Raw genomic sequence first — 21,193 nt, forward strand, 5'->3', positions numbered from 1 at the left:
GACAGGGCGAGAGAGCGAGACTCCATCTCAAAAGACAAACAAACAAAACAATACAAAACAAAACTCGGTTGTTTGGGGTCACTCTAACTGTGCAGATTCTCTTATTCATTCAACAAATGTGCTAGACTCAGCAAGAGGTGCAGGAAGTAGGGGGACAAATTTGTCCAAAACACTGTGCCTTCAAAAAGCTGACAGTCTCATTGGTCTAGTCAGGGTGTGATTGCCACTGTACACTGCCAGAAAGGAGGATCTAACAAAGTGTCATTAGAGAACAAACAGCATGCCAGGAAGAGTCAGAAGAGAAAGGGATGGAGCCGTGTTGTGGGATTAGGGAAATGGAGGAAAAGGCCATCATGAATAAAGTGCATTTCATCTACTTAAATGTTATCCTTGAAATGTCCTTGAGTTCTCTTGTAGGCTCTTTTTTTTTTTTTTTTAAACTGTTATCTCACCTCTGACATTCATTCTGCCCTTGTGCCTTGTATTCTTTTCCTCTCGTTTGTTAGCATCTCTCTTCCCCAGTGGGTTTGCCTGCTAAAAATAGATGAGCAATTGGTGTGAAACTACAAGGGAGCTAAGATGATGCAAAAGCTCTGTAGAAAATCTGTGCCATGGAAGAGCAACCGACCTAGATGGTAGCTGACCTAAGTAAGGGCCCGACTCTTTCATTGCCATCTTAACCAAGTCAGTTGTTCTGTACTTTGATTTTACCGTCTGTAAAACAAAGGGAAAATAATGTAATTATTGTTTACATTTTATATTTACTTTTTTCAGGACAACAAAATGTCTAAATCACCTTTCCAAGGCTTCAACAGTGAATGTATTTTCCAAATCAATGTTGGGGTACATGGTCAGAAAAGATGTCTTTTGGACTTGTGAAATTACTTATATAAAAATTCTTACCAAGGAGGAAGCACAAAAAACACATTTATTTATATGTTTACTAAATCTTCTTTTATTGAAAACAATAAGACAACCTGAAAGCAAGTCTATCAGAGAAAATCTGGGACTTACGTCTTCACTGACAAAATAATAAATGAGACAAAGTGATAGAAGACCTTTGTCATGACACCTGTTTGCTACCAGAGCCCCAGGCCATCATCATCCACTGATGTCTCCACATTAATTCTGCAGAGGTCCTGGACAGTCTTCCCTGCCCTGTCTAATGGTCAGTTAATTCTTCTTGTAAGCACATCATGGCTGACCAGGTGCTGGACTGTGCAAAGAAAGGTGTCAGAGCTTTCAGCTTAAGCATTGATTGGATGGTGAGTAGGTCTCCTGCAGCTAATCAGTGGCTTTAGAAACCCTGGAGTCCTTCAGAAACCCTAAAGTCCTTCCTTCTGATTTTTCTGGTAGGCCGAAGGAAAAGGCCAACAACGAACAATTTCTAAATAAGAAATTTCCACCTTAGCTAAAAGCAAAAGGCCTTTAATACTGTATGAGATTGATCAACTCACTTCAGTTGAAATAATGGTTTTCTGAAGTCAAGGCATGAACAGCCTTTCCCCACTGGATGGGACGCTCAGATTACCAGCCCTGGAATGCAACAAAAGGAGAAGCCTATCTCACCCCACGCTTCTCAACCATTTGCCATTCTGATATGACACCTGCAGAGCCACAGCCCCACCTGCCTGAGCACCCACGGGTGCCTTGGTCATCCTGCACCATGGAGCTGCTCGTCTCTCCTCTGTGTAATCTAATCTTCTGTGAGTCTAGTTTTTAAATTTTTAAATTTCTTTTCCTTTTGTTTTTAGTTTACACATAATAATTGTACATATTTATGGAATACAGACTGATATTTTCATACATGAATCTACATTGTGTAATGATCAAATCAGGGTAATTAGCATATCCATCACCTCAAACATTGATCATTTCTTTGTCTTGGGAACACTCAAAATCCTCTCTCGTAGCTCTTTCAAAATATGCAATAAATTGTTGTCAACTATATTCACTCTACGTTGCTATAGAGCACAAGAACTTATTCATCCTATCTGGCTGTAATTTTGTATTCTTTAAGCAACCCCTCCCCATCTTCCTCTCCCTCATCTAATAATATTCTCAGCCTCTAATAACCACAACTCCACTCTCTACTTCCATGAGCTCAACGTTTTTTTAGCTCCCACATATGAATGAGGACATGCGGTATTTATCTTTCTGTGCCTGACTTATTTCATTTATGTAATCTAATTTTAAAACAATTATTTGGGCTCTCCGGAATCAGTAATACAAAAAGAATACAGCAAAATGTGCTGTTTTCTTTTGCAGAAGAGAATTATAGTCTCTCTCTACCTTTTCCGTTGAAATTAGCATAACAGTCCTCAAGGGTTTACCCACTGAGGGAAACACCAAGAGTCCCCTTTAAGCAGCGGGTAATTACATCCTGCTATTCAGCCCATTTACTGGAGGTTAACTCATTAGCACCCTGCCAACTCCATTTTTAATCTAATCTGTTTCTCTATCTCCTCCCCTAAACTCACAATGCTGTGTCCTCTCTGTCGCACAGTCCTAAAACTCTTCATCAAGTAACCAGGCGAAGAGGTCTGTCTTCTCTTCCAGGAGCCCAAGATCCCTTTTCCAAGGACTGTCTGGATGCCCCTGCCTTGAATCTGAGTTTTATCTTCTGCAGACCTGAGCTTAATTTCTGCTCTGAAAAAGGACACAGGCTCTGTAGCCGGAGAGATGTGGGTTTTGATGCTAGAGCCACTGTTTAAGTAGCTGGGGAACTTTGGGTACGTTTCTGGTCGTTGCTTTTCACATCTTGTCATTGGGAATGTTATTATTATTTTATTCTTTTTTTTTTTTTTTTTTTTTTTTTTGAGATGGTGTCTTGCTTTGTCACCCAGGCTGGAGTGCAGTGGCTCGATCTCCATTCACTGCAAGCTCTGCCTCCCGGATTCACGCCATTCTCCTGCCTCAGCATTCCAAGTAGCTAGGACTACAGGTGCGCACCACCATGCCTGGCTAACTTTTTGTATTTTTAGTGGAGACGGGTTTTCACCGTGTTAGCCAGGATGATCTCGATCTCCTGACCTCCTGATCCGCCCGCATCGCCCTCCCAAAGTGCTGGGATTACAGGCGAGAGCCACCACGCCCAGCGGGGAATGTTATTAACACCTAGATTCATCATTGGGAACATTTTCAAAAAATGCATTATTATTCTCTTAGACAATTTTTTCTTCTTAAGTTGAGAGGTGTCAATAGGGCAACACTTCTGATTTATACATTGTTTTCTCCGTGGAGATGCATTTGGCAAAACTTCAGGTGCACGGAAACGCGCAGGTGGGTCTTCGTGCCATCAGGCTGGGCTGCTCAGTGGGCCCAGCTGTTAGTCCAGGTGTTTGCCTGTCAGTCAACAGAACAGGAAAGGCTCCTGGATTCTCTCTGTTGCTTTCCATCCACCTGGACTGCTCCATCTCCCATCCTCCCTGTCTCCTTGATTCAACTCGATGCTACCCCCATTTATCCAAGCAGAGAAAGGTGCTCCTTCCCTCTTTTAGTTTTCTCTCACCCTTCCTTCTTTTCACATCTATTTCTTACTATTTCCTGCACAGTGCTTGTCTTTTCTCTGACATTGTATGAGCAATTTCTTTGATACAATGGTAGTCTCCAATTATGCTACTGGGCAAGCCAGCCCAGAGGTCGTGGAACAGAAAGGCTCTCAGACCAAGTTAAGTCACTCATATAGCAAGGTTTATTGAATCAGCTGAAAATATCCAGTATTTTCAAGGGGAAAGATGTGAGATAGGTTCGCCCACTTAGCTTGGGGTGCAAGCAGGTGGCAGGACCACACGACCAGATCATCAGTGACTCATTGTTCATGTGACCGGTGTTCTCTGCTACATTGACCTTCCAAGCTCATGGGGTAGTTACTTTGGAACAAGGAGGCTCTGCAGAGAAAACTGCCTGAAGCCAGAATGATCTTGCTCTACCAGAGAGATGAAGGGGCAAGTATGCCTGGCCAATAAAGAGCTTGCTAAGCAGCCATTGCTTTTCTCTGTGTTTCTAGACAAAGCTCATGTGGGGACAGATGGGATTAACGTAGTTTCACCAACGGCTGATTCAGCGACAATGTGCCTGTCATATAGAGGTGACATAATACACACGTTGTAACTTGGCTCATTCATCTTTTTTCTCACTGTAAGTGTCAGAGGTGTGTGAACCAGAGCAACTCCATCTTAAATCAGAGCTGGGTAAAATGAGGCTGAGACCTACGGGGCTGCATTCCCAGATGGTTAAGGTATCCTAAGCCCCAGGATGAGATAGAAGGTCAGCATAAAATACAGGTCGTAAAGATCTTGCTGATGAAACAGTTTGCAATAAAGAAGCTGGCTAAAACCCACCAAAACCAAGATGGCCAAGAGAGTGACTTCTGGCCTTCCTCACTGCTACATTCCCACCAGCGCCATGACAGTTTACAAATGTCATGGCAACATCAGGAAGTTAACCTATATCGTCTAAAAAGGGGAGGCATGAATAATCCACCCTTTGTTTAGCATATGATCAAGAAATAACCATAAAAATGGGCAGCCAGCAGCCCTTGGGGCTGCTCTACCTATGGATCAGCCATGCTTTTATTCCTTTACTTTCTTAATAAATTTGCTTCACTTTACTCTATGGACTTGCCCTGAATTCTTTCTTGCACAAGATCCAAAAACTCTCTCTTGGGGTCTGGATTGGGACCCCTTTCCTGTAACGTAAGCAACATTCTTATTCGTTTTATTCTTTTTAAAGAATTGTGATATAACACACAGAACATAAACTTTACTGTTTTGACGATGTTTGAGTATAATTCAGTGGCATTAAGCGCATTCACAATGTTGTGCAACCATCACCACTGTCCATTTTCAGAACTTTTGCATCACCCCAGACTAAAAACTGTGTGCATTAAACACTAACTCCCCATTCCCCTCCGCTTAGCCCCTAGTAACCTTGATTCTACTTTCTGTCTCTATGAATTTGCCTATTCTGGAGACCTCATGTAAGTAAAATCATACAGGATTTGTCGTTTTGTGTCTGGCTTATTTCAATACTTGGCATAATGTTTCCAAGTTCACCCGTGTTGTAGCATGTGTCAAAATTTTATTCCATTTTAGGGTTGAGTAATATTCCATCATTTGCATATGCCATATATTTTTTAATTCACTCACTTGTTGATGAAAATTTGAGTGGTTTCTTTCTTTTGGCTATTGTGAGTGATGCTGCTACAAACATGGATGTTCATGTATCTGTTTGAGTCCCTGCTTTCATTTCTTTGAGAGTATATACCTAGAAGTGGAATTGCTGGGTCCCATGGTAATTCTGCTTAACTTTTTGAGAGACTCCCGGTTTCATTCTTTTTTAAAATCAGTGTTCAATACTCACATATTCTATTTATTTCTATGGCTAACATTAGTTTTTCTTATTTTTTATAGCAAAATTAAGTATTCCTAAATATTGCAGCCAACTCACCTTACAGCGGCTGCCCATATTATCTACCCAGCAGGCACTGTAAGATCTGTTCTTGGATGCTGACAAACATTCTGCAATTCTCAGGCCACAGCTGTGCACCAAATATTTGGAACAGAGATCAGTTAACTGATTAATTACTATGACTTTGTGCCCGGGAAACATGCCAAGCACCAATCCCCCACCTTCCCCACCCTGCCTGTGTCTCTGTTCCCTTTGTGTCCCCTACATTCTTTCAAATACCTGCAAATCCACCTTCTCTACCACACATCAATGTTGCTGGCTTCCATTTCTTATTCATTTTGTATGACTTTGAGGTTTCCTGCCTGGGTACCCAGGACCATGACTCTCTCTCTGGAGATACCCATCCTGACTGATACACCCTAGCCACCTCCCCTTAAGCTCCCTCTACTCCATCCTCAGTCCAAGAGCTTCAGGCACTTCCAGTCCTGCCCCAGAGATGCAGGTTTCATGCTCTCGCATGCTTTGCAGGAACTTCTTTATTTTATTTTATTTTTTTAAAGATAGAGTTTCATTCCTGTCACCCAGTCTGGAGTACAGTGGCACAGTCTTGGCTTACTGCAACCTCTGCCTCCCGGGTTCAAGTGATTCTCCTGCCTCAGCCTCTGGAGTAGCTGGGATTACAGGCACACGCCAGCACCGCAGGCTAATTTTGTGTTTTTAGTAGAGACAGGGTTTCACCACGTTGGTCAGGCTGGTCTTGAACTCCTGACCTCAGGTGATCCACCTGCCTAGGCCTCCCAAAATGCTGGGATTACAGGCGTGAGACACCGCACCCGGCCCTTTGCAGGAACTTCTAACACAACTTGCTGCTTCTGCACAATGGAGGTGCACAAGTCTGTCACACAGAAACATGCTTATGTGTGTAGCTGGCTCTTTAGAGCAAACCTAAGCTAAAGGATATATACTTCCTGGCCTAAGGCATAAGCATCACATACATTTTTTTTTTTCCTTTCAGAAGGGATATTTTTAATTTTTGGAATGAACTGTGGTTAGAGCATATTGTCGTCTAGACTATTAGGTCAGGCAAATATTTTTTTCCTTCTTCTGTTTTATACATGTGAATAAAGATGGAATAAACAAAGCATGCTGTTAGGTATTTTATGCCCATGTCAGTGTAGGCAACTCTAGAACAGATTTTTTCTTTTTTCTAGGATGTTGGAAGATATAATGTAACTTCTCTATCATTGGTTTGAGGTGAAAGACAGAGGTTTTTAGCAGTACCTTCACAGTCTTTGGGCTGTGTAAAACACAGAAATAGAAATAAAAATGACCAGGATCGGTTGGGTATGGTGGCTCATGCCAGTAATCCCAGCATTTTGGGAGGCTGAGGCAGGCCCATCACCTGAGGTCAGGAGTTCGAGACCAGCCTGGCCAATATGGTGAAACCCTGTCTGTACTAAAAACACAAAATAATGAGCTGGGCATGGTGGCACATGCCTTAATCCCAGCTACTTGGGAGGCTGAGGCAGGAGAATTGCTTGAACCCAGGAGGTGGAGGTTGCAATGAGCCGACATCACGCCATTGCACTCCAGCCTGGTTGGCAGAGTGAGACTCCATCTCAAAAACAACAACAACAACAACAACAAACAAACAACAACAACAAAAAATCCCACCAGGATTTCCACTTGGAATTTCTCAAGTTTGAAGAATACCAAACTGCAGAATGCTAAAAACATAGATTTCCCCTTACTTTTGAGAGTTCCTATTCCGGTGCCTTTTTTTCTTTCTTTCTTTCTTTCTTTCTTTCTTTCTTTCTTTCTTTCTTTCTTTCTTTCTTTTTTTTTTTTTTTTTTTTTTTTTTTTTTTTTTTGAATCAAGAAAAATGCTGGAGATGGGCTTAAATATTCCCTAATGGACAGTTCTGGCTAAGGCCTTCTCTGTGTATAAAGTTCCCCAAGACCTTACATTGCAGAAGATGAAGAGTATGTATGTATGTGTGCTTGAAATTTTTTTTTTTCTTGAAACACCCATTTCCAACCTCTCCCTCTATCCCTGGATTCATTTTTGTAAAAAACAAAACAAAAAACAAAGCCCTAGTTCCTTCTCCACCCCTTGCAATTCAAAGGAGTTTTCTCCTTCCCCCTTTCTGTGAGTGTTACTTATGTTATCGTTCATTCATCGCAGAATATACTCAAATTTAATGCTCACAAAATTTAGGTACCAATTTCCTTCCACCTCCAGTCTGAGTTGCTCACTTTTCAGTGAGTCTTTCTCACTAGAGGAGGTTATCAGCAGTCACTGAGTGGTGATTGATAGGCAGGAACAGGAAAGACCAGGGGGCACCCCCAGGAGTGGAGCATGTTGCATTTCACTGTGATTATTGTGGATGAGAAAGGCAGTTGCTCAAATTAGGCCAAGCGAAGAAGTGCCTGGTATCCCACCCTGCTAATGCCCTCAAGGTCAGCTTAGGCCTACAGTCAGGAAGTCTCACCCAGTGTTTATCCCGCTCCCTTCTGTACTCCTCCTGTAAGTCAAGTCCTGTTTTGAGAGAAGTCCAAGGGCAGTTGTGGCCAAGAGAATTAATATGGAAAGAGAGTTGACAGAGACATATGCCACATATGCCACATGCTGAATTTTATGAGAGGTTTCCTACCTACATGTCTTAGTCCATTTTGTGCTGCTGTAAAAGAATAGCAGAGACTTGGTCATTTACAATATACAGAAATTTATTTGGCTTATGGTTCTGGAGGCTGGGAAGTCCAAGACCATGGAATAGACAACAAAAAACCCTCAGTAAATGGGAACTCGTATTAGTCTACTAGGGCTACCGTTGTGAAGTGCCACAGATTGTGTGGCTTATACAACAAAAATTTATTTTCTCACAGTCCTGGAGGCTAGAAGTCCAAGATCAAGATGTCACAAGATCGGTTTCTTCTGAGTCCTCTCTCCTTGGCTTATACATGGCTGTCTTCTCTCTGGTCTTCTGTCTGTGTCTGTCTTCTGTCTATGTCTGTGTCCTAATCTTCTCTTCTTATAAGGACATCAGTCATATTGGATTAAGGCTCATCCTGATGACTTCTTTTTAACTTAATTACCTCTTTAAAGACTTTATCTCCAAACACATCACATTCTGAAATACCAGGAGTTAGGACCTCTATATATGAATTTGGAGAGGACATAACAGAACTGTTGCTATTTTCTCAGAAAGAGGCTTGAACCTGGCAGCACTCTTCTTTCTTATACTCTTACCAGAAGGCAGTTCTGTGTAGTAGAGAGAGTAAGCCAAGGCTGACAAGAGCTTGACTACATGTTCTAGAGTCAGCCAAGGCTGGGTTTGGACCCTAGCTCCGACCTTTCCAGCTGTGTGGCCTTAGGTCAGTTACTTAATGTCTCTGATCTCCAGTTTTCTCTGCCTTGAAATGGGGACAAAATATACCACCTGAGGGTAAGCCTGAGGATTCAATGAGGTGATATAAAACAGCCTCGCATGATGTCTGGCTCAATACCCAATTTTCTTACCTTGACTCTAGGCTCAGGAATATGTCTTAACTTCTCTGAGGTCTCCAAGGACTTACCTGTTCAGGGATCAGACAGATACATCTATTCCTGATAAGGTGAGCAACTGTCTCCTGGGTCAATGGCTTGTGCCCATCTCATGACATCTTTGAATCTCTAGGGAAGATCTCAGTCTCCTGGGGCCCTCATCTCTTCCAGATTCCTGCAGGCACAGCTGAGCCAGCTTCCTGCTTGGTCTCACCCCTCCCAAACCTTCTCCACAGCAGCAGCTCCTTACCCTGCTGGGCTTGGAGTTGAGGGAGGACTAGGGGCCTCCATTCTCCAGAGGTATATGCCACAAGACAAGCAGAGGATGAGGCAGAGATCTGGTGAGGATGCCAGAGAGGCTGAAGCCTGAAATAGTAGCCCTCCAGCCTTGAATTGGGGCCAAGGCCAATGCCACTTGCACTGGCTGTCGGATTCCAGTGATTAGCAATTCCCCAGGCTGGGTTAGGTGACCTGTTCGTCAGGAGAGTCAGAAACAATTGCTAAGAGCAGTTGAAGAAGGTGGGGAAGAAAAGGGAGAGTGCCAGGTTAGTTGGAAGAACGTGACCCTCCTTGCTGTAGAAGACAGTGTGTGGAGGATGTCCCCGGAGACAGGGAAGGAGCTTCTCTCTCTGAAGGAGGTTGCAGAGCTGCTGGAATCAGTGCACCAAGTGCCATCCACACATCTCCCCCATGGCTCTGTGCTGCTACGAGTGGGGGCTTTCTTGAGGTCCAGGGCTCTGAGGGGCAGCGGCATCTGGGGGACTTTGAGCAGCAACACCTTCTGAGAGAAGAATGATGGGGGAGTGGAGAAGAGCCAGCCAGGCAAAGGGCAGCTGCACGTGTTTGACCCAGCACTGCCTGGGGTAAGCTGCCCTGCTAGTAGCCGTATTCTCCCTGGCTTCCCTGTCTTGCCTTTTCCTGCCCTTTAATGGCTGGTTTCCACCTTCAGAAGGTGCACAAAAAGGAAGAGGTGACAGAGAAGCAAGTCCATTTTGCTTGGCACAGGTGGCTGTGTTAGAGCTGTTTGGGTGTTGTGTATGCAGAAGCACCCCTTCGTCCCAATACAACAGGACATAGACAAAGGGTAAGTCATCATTGGCCATTCCATAGCCCAGTTGTCTGCATGAAGCTTTGCCAGGGAGTGGGGAAGGGAATGTGGGATTGGAAGTAGGCTTCCCAGCCTTCCACCACTTGTCCATGAAGGCACTTAGCCCCACTGCCCCTCAGCCAAGCCTGGCTGGGTGCCTGGAGCTCTTTCCCCACCAGCTGCTAAGCCCTGCATGGGTCTGGTAGCCTTACACTGGGTCTGCCCAGGCAGGGCCCAGACCTGACCTTTCACCATGATTTTCTAATTTCTGCTCCACCCCCTCTGGGCCTGGGTTCTTTCTGCCTGTATCTTATTTCCTTGGCTGGGTCTGGTGGTCAGGACTTTCCTCGGGGGGAACTAAATGCTGCTCACTGGATTCCCACCTCCTAAATAAGGGGGGGGATGAACCACCAGGTTCTGTACCCCCAGAGTGACACCTAGTGTTGGAGCCGGTTACACTGACCACTGACCACTGGGATTTGCATTTCCTGCCCTTCCTTCCCTCTGCCTCCACCCAGTGACCAGCTAATCCGAACCAGGTTAATCCCTCCAGGCCACCAACCTACCCCTGTGAAGTTCAGCATGCTTCCTGGCTGAGCCACAGCCTTACTACCTGAGAGAGTGACTGTGTGGAGAAGCATACGTATCGGTGGACTTCAGATTGACGGCAGCCTGTCCCAGAGCCATCTGTGACTCCTCCTACCCTCTTCTTTGGCCCCCTCCCTGGCAGCTGGCATGTCTGTCTACTGGCTCTGAGTCTAGGCTTTTACTATCTCTTACCTGGAATATCACACCAGCCTCCAAACCAGCCCTCTTGCCCCCAGTTTCACAATTCCAATTCTATTTCCTGGTTGCAAATGTTTTAGGACTGTCTATTGCCTCCCACATTCATGGGATCTACAGTGGGACCTTGACCTCCCTTCCTAACATCTCCCACCCCTCATCTGGAACCACCCCTTGCTCAGCTCCCTTGAACCACGTGTCTTCCTGGCTGCATTCTCTACTCTATCTCCTGAATGCTTTGGTTCACACTGTTTTCTCTGCCCCAGTTGCCCTTTTCCTGGGCCTCTTGGGATAGTTCAAGGAAGATTTTGCCCAGCTTGGAGAATGCACGTACAAATCTGCCCTCAGTGTTACCTCCAGCATGCTCCCCGGAAGCCTTATGCAAATCCTGGATCTGTTTGAGAATTGCCCCACGTCTCAATGATGCAAAACAAAAGTAAGAACCCATCTCAAGAGAGACTTCAAATTTCACTTCTGAATCAATCGGAAATTTGGACAAAACTTCTTTTCCACATTATGTCTGTCCCTTTCACTTTCAGTTCAGGGAGACTCACTGACTTTTCTTAAAGGATGTGACTCTCCTTACTGGGCAAGTTTGTGTCTGTAATTGAGACTGCACTGGTTATCTTTGTTCCGTGACATGACCACATTCTATATTTTCTTGATATTCCAGCCAAGGAGTTGCTTTTGAATGTTTTCAGCGTTCCATCTGTTCTCTTGCAGTGATCCCTCATCTTCTTTTATACATTCATTTAACAAATACTCAGACATTATTTTTTGTTTTTGTTTCCTTGAGACAGGGTCTCACTCTGTCACCCAGGGTAGAGTGCAGTGGTGGTGTGCTTATAGCTCATAGCTCACTGCAGCTTTGAATTTCTGTGCTCAAGCCATCCTCCCACTTCAGCCTTCTGAGTAGCTAGGACTACCAACAAGCACCATCATATTCAGCTAATTTCGTTTCTTTTGTAGAGATGGGGTCTTGCTATGTTGCCCAGGCTAGTCTCAAATTCCTTGGCTCAAGTGAACCTTCTGTCTCAGACTCCCAAATTGCTGGGGTTATAAACATGAGCCACCGCACCTGGCTGAGCCATTGTTATTCCACTAGGCTCTGTTATTTGCATTGGGTTGTGGTATTGAGCAAAGCAAACAAATATAGACACAAATCCCTGACCTCATGGAGCTTACATCATCTATGGGTAGAGACGGACAATCCACAACATAAGAAGTGACATACATGGTGTGTTAGATAGTGACAGGCTGGGAGCAAAGTGGAACGGGGTAGGGAGTGTGGGAAAATGCTTCCAATTTTGAATAGGAAGGTCTTGGGAGCTTGACCTAAGCCAGTTTGGGTATGTGAAATTCTTAACTTGTTTTTAGTAAATAGTAGTAGACACTAAGGAGTTTGAGGTAGGCGAGATCATGAGCCACTCAGCCATAATGCCACCATCGGGGAATAATCAAAGCATATCTCAAACGGAATTCTGCTTGTGTATTTATTAACCAAATGATTATTAGTAAAGCAGACCACAAATTGTTCACACAACCTGTTCTGAATTCTCATCACTCTCTACATTTCGGAGGTTCTGGCCTTGTAGTTGGGATCAGGTAGTCACACATTCTTTCAAACCAACAGATGGACACAGGGCGGATTAGGCCTCAAGTCTCTCCTGATGAGTACAGGTTATAAGCCTTGTGTAATTCTTATGCCCTGTTTATGTAAGAGTAGGGGTTGCCTGAGCTGGGCGTGGTGGCTCATGTCTATAATCCCAGCACTTTGGGAGGCTGAGGTGGGTGGATCACCTGAGGTTAGGAGTTCGAGACCAGCCTGACCAACATGGTGAAACCTTGTCTTTACTAAAAATACAAAAATTATCTGGGTGTTGTGGCATGTGCCTGTAACCCTAGCTACTCCAGAGGCTGAGGCAGGAGAATCGCTTGAACCTGGGAGGCAGAGGTTGCAGTGAGCTAAGATCACGCCATTGCACTCCAGCCTGGGCAACAAGAGCGAAACTCTGTCTAAAAAAAAAAAAAGAGTGAGGGTTGTCTGTAAATAATTGTAGTCAATGATTTGAGCCAATCCAAAAAAAAAAAAAATTCTAATTTTACCTTGATTTTAACTTTCACCGCATTATTTAGCATATTGCTAGTTTCGCCAATAAAGACATTTTAAAAAAATTTAATGTGTTAATTAGCAAAGTATTGGTTGTTGCTTGAGATGCAGATGACAGAAACTCTTCAGATTTAGCAGCTTTTGGAGGGTGGTCTTTTTGATAGAGGGCCAGCTGAACCGTGCGCTCTCGACTGCACGTTGGCTGACTGGCTCTAGAATTAAAGCTTCAGTGAGCCGGCACATATATAATGTCCCACTAATTGTACTGAAGTATTTTAAAGTAAATTACAAATATTATAAAGGTGGTTGGGGAAGACTGGAAGGTGGTGCAGGAGTGAGTCCTGCATCCTTTGGGAAGCATGCTAGGCTGAGGGGACCATGTGCACGATGGTCAGCTCAGCAGGAGTATGCCTGACCTGTCTGAACAATAGCAAGGAGGCCAGAGTAGCTGCTGCTGAGTCCAGGAGGGAGAGAAGGGGAATATGTGGTGCTAGAGAGGCGGTAGGGACCAGATCACCTGGGGCCTCACTGGCCATTGGGTGATGGAAGCCTTTGGAGAGTTTTGCACAGAAGAGTGACATGACCTGGATTGGATTTTCCAGGATCAATTAGGCCGCCATGTTGAGAATTGGCTGTAGGAGACAAAGGCCAAAGTGGGTAAGCCAGTTGGGAGCCTGCTGAAAATTGTCCAGGTGAGACTAGCCAGATCTGCAGATAAGTTGCAGGTAGAGTGACAGAATTTGGCGATGGATGGGGGTGGGGTCTCAAGAGTAAAAAAGAACCCAAAGCTAACTTAAGATGTCTGAGCTGAGCAGCCAGAAGATGGGAGCTGCAATTCACTGACACGAGGAAGACTGCTGGAGAAGAGATGTTGGGGAGGGGAGGAGAGGATCGGGAATCCAGCAGAACAAGCTTGAGAGGTGGAGTGGTGAAGCGGAGTGTACAGTTGCACATAGGAGCCTTAGGTTTAAGAGAGGAGAATAGGCAGGGGTTGTAAATTTGGGGATAATCCACATAGAGATAACACTTAATGCCATGTATCTGCATATGATAACCAAGAAAGCGAGTGCAAGTGGAAGAGAGGAAAGAGCTGGGTATGGTGGCAAACATCTGTAGTCCCAGCTACTCGGGAGGCTGAGGTGGGAGGATCACTTGAGTCCCGGAGGTCCAGGCTGCAGTGAGCTATGATGGTGCCACAGCACTCCAGCCAGGGCAATGCAGTGAGACCTTTGTCTCTAAAAAAAATAGAGAGGGAAGAGACCCCAGGACCAAGCTCTGAAACTCTCTAACATTAGGAGTTTAGGGAGATAAGAGAGAATTAGAAAGAAATCTGAGAAGCCATTGATGAGATGAGATGGGAAAGAACGCCAGAGAAGCAAGTGATCAGGCACAGGAGGGATCACCTGAGGAAGAGGAGGACCGACGTCTGACCACTGGGTTAAACAATGTGGAGGCCACCAGTGACCTTGGAGAGAAGTAGTGCAGATAAACAATTGGGGTGGACTCAAGAAAGATGGGAGAAGCAGAATTGGAGACAGTGATTATAAACCACTCTTCTGTTCAGTATTGCTGAAAATGGCAAGAGAAAAATGGGAGGTAAGTCCTTGAGTTTCCAGTGCTATTTGAATGAAGTCATTCCTATATTTCTTGACCATTTACTACAGGCTAGGGATGGGTGCTGGACGAACAAGGCCTAGCCACTCCCCAGCAGAGGAAATTCTTCTGCAAACAATGACAATTCCAAGTGACAAGTATTCTGATACAGGATTGTACTAAGTTCTGTGGGAGCATAAAGAGGCAGAGACAAGCTTTGTAGAAGCCCAGGGAAGTGGCATTTTAGATGGTTGTAAAGGAAGGGTGGTGGCTGCCAGGTAGAGTAAGGGAAGAAAGTTGTTCTCAATGGAAGAAAGAGAGTGTGTCCAGGCACAAGGTGGGGGATGTCTGGAATTCATGCAGTGGAGGGAGGTGAGGGCCGAGGCTGTTAAGGTTGTAGACTTTATTGACAATGGCTTTGGGAGGCCGAGGCGGGCGGATCACGAGGTCAGGAGATCGAGACCATCCTGGCTAACACAGTGAAACCCCGTCTCTACTAAAACTACAAAAAAAATTAGCCGGGCGTGGTGGCGGGCGCCTGTAGTCCCAGCTACTCAGGAGGCTGAGGCAGGAGAATGGCGGGAACCCGGGAGGCGGAGCTTGCAGTGAGCCGAGATCGTGCCACTGCACTCCAGCCTGGGCGACAGAGCGAGACTCCGTCTCGAAAAAAAAAAAAAAAAAAACAAGACAATGGCCTTGTGTGGAAATTGAACTTTTATCCCAGAGACCACAGGAAATGCTGGGAGTCTTTTTAAAAATAATTAGTTAATTATTTAAGTAGTCAAATAAAAATTGTATATATTTATGGTGCACAACATGATGTTTTGAAATATGTATGCCAGCCTGACATGGCTTACGCACGCCTATAATCCCAGTGCTATGGGAGACTGAGGCAGGAGGATCACTTGAGCCCAGGAGTTTGACACCAGCCTGGGGCAAGATGGCAAAACTCCGTCTCTACAACAAAATACAAAAAAAATTAGCCAGGCATGGTGGCGTGCACCTGTAGTCCCAGCTACTGGGGAGGCTGGGGTGGGAGGATCACTTGAGCCTAGGAGGTCGAGGCTACAGTGAGCCAGGATCGTGCCACTGCATTCCAGCCTGGGCAACAGAGTGAGACCCTGTCTAAAACAAAACAAAATAAAACACTGAAAAAAGTATGTATGCCTTGTGTGTTAAATTAAGATAATTAACATATAAATTACCTCACATACTTATTACTTTTTGTAGTGAGAACACTCATCTACATTTTTGTGATTGTCAAGACCACAATACACATTGTTTTAACTATCGTGCTGTGTTGTACCATAGGTCTCTTGAACTTGTTCCTCTTGTGTAACTGACATTTTGTGTGCTTTGACCAACATCTTCCCACTCCCTTCCCCTAGTCCCCAGTCCCTGGTCACCACCATTCCGCTCTCTGCTTCTAAGAGTTCAACTTTTTAAGATTCCACCTGTGCGTGAGATGAAAGAGTGTCGGGATCTAAACTGTATTTGGGGAAGATACTTCTGGGGTCTTAGGGTTAGAGACTAGAGGCAGAGAGACCAGTGGGGGGTTTTTGCCATGGTTTCAGCAAGAAACAGGGGGCCAAGATGAGGGCAGCGGCTGCGAGGAAGTTCAGGAGGGGAAGGACGTGGTGGGAGCCACAGGGCTCAGTGACTGCTGGAGATGGGGACTAGCGGAGGGCAGGCCTGGGTAACTCACAGGTTTCTGGCTGGAACTGAGCAGATGTGTTGATGAGTCTTTTCATCCTCATAGTACTTACCATGTAATAGGTTCCTGAAAAATAGGCCTTGCTTGTTTGCACTTAAATATGAAAATATGAAAAACCTACATATATATATATATAAAATATTTTTTTTTTTTTTAAGAGAAAAGGTCTTAGTCTTTCGCCCAGGCTGGAGTGCAGTGGCTATTATAGCTCAAAAAACCTATAAGTGGGCCAGGTGTGGTGGCTCACACCGGGAGTTCCAACACTTCGGAAGGCCGAAATGGGAGGTTTGCTTGAGCTCAGGAGTTTGAGACCAGCCTGGGCAACGTGGTGAGACCTGTCTCTACAAAAAATTAAAAAATTAGCCAGGTGTGGGGGTGCATGCCTGTAGTCTCAGCTACACAGGAGGCTGAGGTGGGAGGATCTCTCGAGCCCAGGAGTTTGACGCTTCAGTGAGCTATGATCACACCACTACACTCCAGTCTGGGCAGCCGAGGGAGAACTTGTCTCTAAATAAACAGAAAAAAGAAAAAGTAAAATAAAAAAAAATTTATATAAGTGAATTCTGAAATCAGTTTGCAAGAAATCAAGAGCCCAGCACACAGAATGCCCAAGTTCACAGAGACTCGCATGGGGTCTGTGTACCTGGCAACCTCAAGAGGCCTTCCATGGAGCTGGACACTCACCATCTCCCTGAGGAGCAAAGATAACCACCAGGAATAACCGGAGCAGTACTGTGTGACAGCGTTGACAATCTGTGATGTCTTGTGTGCTGCAGATGGAAGTACTCTGGGGGTCTGGAGAAGAGAAAGACCAGCCGGGCGCGGTGGCTCATGCTTGTAATCCCAGCACTTTGGGAGGCCGAGGCGGGCGGATCACGAGGTCAGGAGATTGCGACCACGGTGAAACCCCGTCTCTACTGAAAATGCAAAAAAAAAAAATTAGCCGGGCGTGGTGGCGGGCGCCTGTAGTCCCAGCTACTCGGAGAGGCTGAGGCAGGAGAATGGCGTGAACCCGGGAGGCAGAGCTTGCAGTGAGCCGAGATCGCGCCACTGCACTCCAGCCTGGGCGACAGAGCGAGACTCCGTCTCAAAAAAAAAAAAAAAAAAAGAAGAGAAAGACCAGATGAGACTTCCAGGTAGGCCCTGAAGGGCAGGTAGGATGAGGACAGGTGTGAATGTTTCTTTTGCCTATGCTACCTGCCAGCAGCTGTTCTAAGTGATACCCGAACCCAGTTGATCCTCACCACAGATCTATGAGGGGGACCCTGCGATTGCTCCCAATTTACAGATGAGGACAGTGAGGAATGCACAGCTTAGGTCACTCCTCGAGGTTCTCTGGTAGGAGCTTGCAGGTGGTGAGCTCGGGTGGGCTCGCCCCAGAGACTCTTGAAACCTCTACAGTGCTCACTAATGTGCACAGGTGGAAGGGCCGTGGATAGCCCTTCAGAGACACAGCAAGCCTCTGTGACTGGCCCAGAGGGTGAGCAGGAGGTGAGCTCTGATAGGCTGTTGGGGAAACGGCCTTCACAGGCAGTTCTTTGTACCCAGAGACAGTTGGTTACTCAGGGGAAATCCTTCCTGACCATGGAAATCCCGGGGAGGAGGAGAAGGGAAGGAAGTGGAGAGGCTGCAGGGAGGTGCGGGCCCCCAGCGCCAGGGGTGCAGAGTGGGCAGGCAGGGTGCTAACTGCCCAGGGGTGTGGCAAGCAGGGCCCTTGCCAAGGGTGCTTCCCAGGCAGCCGCTGCAGGCCGTGGCCTCGGTCAGGGAGAGTGGGAGGTGAGTGCCCTTGCAGCCCCTAAGGGGCCAGGGCTCAGTGAATGGAGCTGCTCTCGGCAGCAGTTTCCCTTCTCCTCATCACATCCTCTGGAGTCAAAGGAAGAAAAGGATCTCAGGAAGAAGGCCGAGTGGGAGCAGGCCCTGTACAGCTGCAGGCCCCCCAGTCCCCCTTCTGTTTCTTACATAACAGAAGAGACTGCTCTCTCCCGGCTCTCTGGGAGTGTGTGTGCTGCGTGTGTGTTTCTGCTGCCAGCCACTGCCCAGAGGGGCCACCAGGCGTGTCACAGCCTCTTCAGCCTAGTACTGAGGGCAGAGGAACTCCTGACTCATCCTCAGCCCTGAGTACTGCAGAGCCGCTGGCCAGCTGCCTGGCTGGGTCACACGGCTGCCTCTGATGGCCGGAACCAAGCAGAAGGGGGGCTTTCGGAGCCCCTTTCCACAGGCAGTCCCGGCCGGTGGGGAAGAGGATCCCACCCTGGTTTTGCAAAGAAGACAATGCCATGTTATTACGCATTCATGCTACAAAGATATAGTGACTCCCAGATGGGCTGGGTGCTGCTCTGGGCAGTGGAGCCACAGCAGTGAAAAAAATGAGTGAGAAACCCTGCACTTGAGGATCACATGTTTCTAGTGAATGAATGAGTGATGCTAACCAGATTCGTGAAAATTCTATGCAGCCTGAAGCTGGGGTTGTCCGATGGGGCATCACCATCCTGTGTCCTGCCTGCACTCCAGACCCTGTGTTGCCTGGGCTACCTTATCTTGCCTCCTGGTCCTGGCCACCCCTGCAGTCAGTACAAATTATAGGGAAGGCCAAGATTAGATCCGGAGCTGTGGGCCTCTTCTACCTGCACGGCTCACATCACAGCCTCCAAAAGGAACAGACTTCCCTAAAGCCTGGTTTTTGGCAGAGCTTGCAAAGGAAGACCTGGACGTGCTCAGCCAGACAGAGACGGAGGTGACTCAGGAAGAGTCAGCGTGGGGTTTGCTTAGGAAAATCTCCCACGCAATTTGAGCTTAGGTTGGGCCAAAACGGACATCCTGGGAAGCTCACATTGTGGACAATAATTTGTCTGGTGGATTTGGAGAGTTCATTCTGAACTCCACACTATCCAGGTCTTTGGTGGGCTATTTGGGATACAAACAGGAGAGAGGGCCCTGGGGGAGCCTCGAGGTTAGTTGGGCCATTCGGGCTCAGTGCGCCATGTCGCTCTGTGATATCGCAGGGCCTTGCAAATGCCCTGTAGCAGATGAGGACACAAATTAGACACCGAGGGCACTGGAAGCATTTTCACCTGCCCAGCACTTCTTCTGGCCACTGCACCATCATTTTCCCTTGGAGAAATCCCTGGTCTTGGTGGAACTGCCAATCAAAATGCCTGCCTACAATGGATACACCCCCGCCCCCAGGCCAGCCTATCAGACTCTCTTTCTCTTGAGCAGACATGGGAACAGCTGGCATGAATTTGTCCCAGTGGGACTGTTCATGTGATTGTGCTACTCAGATCCCAGCTGGCCGTGATTCCTGTCCCTCCAAGCCTGGTTGTTCAGTTCTTTCTGATACTCTGGGAACTACCTTATATCTGTCTCATACATTCATTTTCTTGCCTAGATTAGGTTGTTTTCTGTTGCTGGCAACCTGAGAACCCTAAGTGATAGGAAAGCCAATCTGTGGCTTGCCTTTGGACCTGATCCTGCACAGGGAGAGGTTGAAATAGGTCCAGCCAGTGTCACAGGGTCCCCAGAGCCCTGCTTTCCCCAGTGATGGTGAATTCCTGGCAGGAGGAAGGCCAGCAGGCAGAGCCACTCCTGTCCTGTGATGTTGTGGAAGAGCTGGCCTACCCCTACTCTTTGGCTGGGTGGTCTATGTTGCCATTAAGAAAATTCCTTGATAGCTTGCACCACGGTTTCCAGAATGTCCATTTTACCTTACCCCTGTTCTGGATAGAAGGGAGGGGGCCCCTCTCAGTATGTGCCCAGCGTCCGGCCTGGCCTCCCAGCTCTGACTCTTAACAGGCCTGGCTCCAGGGTTGCTGTCTCCCTCCTTGATCTACTCCTAAAAGCCCTGAAGCTAGTTCAGTGCTAGTAGACATGGAAAGTGTTAGAGAAGAAAGAACAAGACCTTTAAGCAGTATCAAACTATCAGCTGCAGCTCTGCTGCTTGCAAGGATGGGTCAGCTTTTGCTGCCTATTACATCTCCAGTGCCAGCCCTGGCGGTTCTGGAGCCCATGTGCTTTTAAGGAGGGCAGGTGCTTCCTTCTCCCCTTGAGTTTCCATAGCATCCTATCCTTGTACGTCTCTGCCTGCCGCACTCACCATGCTAGTTTTGGAATGTGCTGCCCTAGGAGGTAGGAAGCACTCTCCTTCAGTGAGTTCCCATCCAGTCTGGAAGACCACCTACCAGGGATGTTTTAAGGGAATGCAAGCTCAAAATTGGAAGTTGGACTAAGTGAACATTAAGATCTTTTCTAACTTGAGATTTGATTATTCTGTATTTCTATTTTAAACTTTTAAAACATTTTTATTAGGACTTGTTTCAAGCATACTGAAAGGCACAAAAATAATGCTACAAATAACAAATGCATACGTAACCACCCCCTAACTGCCAGATCCTAACTTTTTGCCGTGTTTGTTCCCGATACAAATAAACCCTGTGCAGATTTGTTTTTCGAACGAAATATTTATTTAAGGTATAATTTACATATAACAAAATGAATGGATTTTAAGTGTGCGATGTGGTAAGATTTGACAAGTATGTACATCTGTGCCACCAGCACCCCGGATAAGATATAGACCTTTCCTCATGCATCTTTCCCAGTCAATGCTCCCTGCCACAGGCAACCACTGTCCTAATTTCTCTCAACACAGATCAGTTTTGCCTGTTCTAGAACTTTATAGAAATAGAATCATACAGAATGAACTCTTTTTGTGCCTGGCTTCCTTTGCTCATCACAGTGTTTCTGGAATTCTTCCACATTGCTGCAAATATTAGTTGTTCTTTCCTCTTTATTTCAGAATAATATTTCATTGAATAAACTAATATACCACAATTTATCTATTCATCCAATAACAGTCCTTTGGATGCTGTATTTACCTAAGATAAATGAAAACATATGTCCACAAAAAATCATACAGGTATATTCATTGTAGCTTTTTAAAATAATACCTCCAAA

This window comes from Hylobates moloch, unplaced genomic scaffold, assembly GCF_009828535.3.
Source record: "Hylobates moloch isolate HMO894 unplaced genomic scaffold, HMol_V3 SCAFFOLD_22, whole genome shotgun sequence".
Classification (NCBI taxonomy): domain Eukaryota; kingdom Metazoa; phylum Chordata; class Mammalia; order Primates; family Hylobatidae; genus Hylobates; species Hylobates moloch.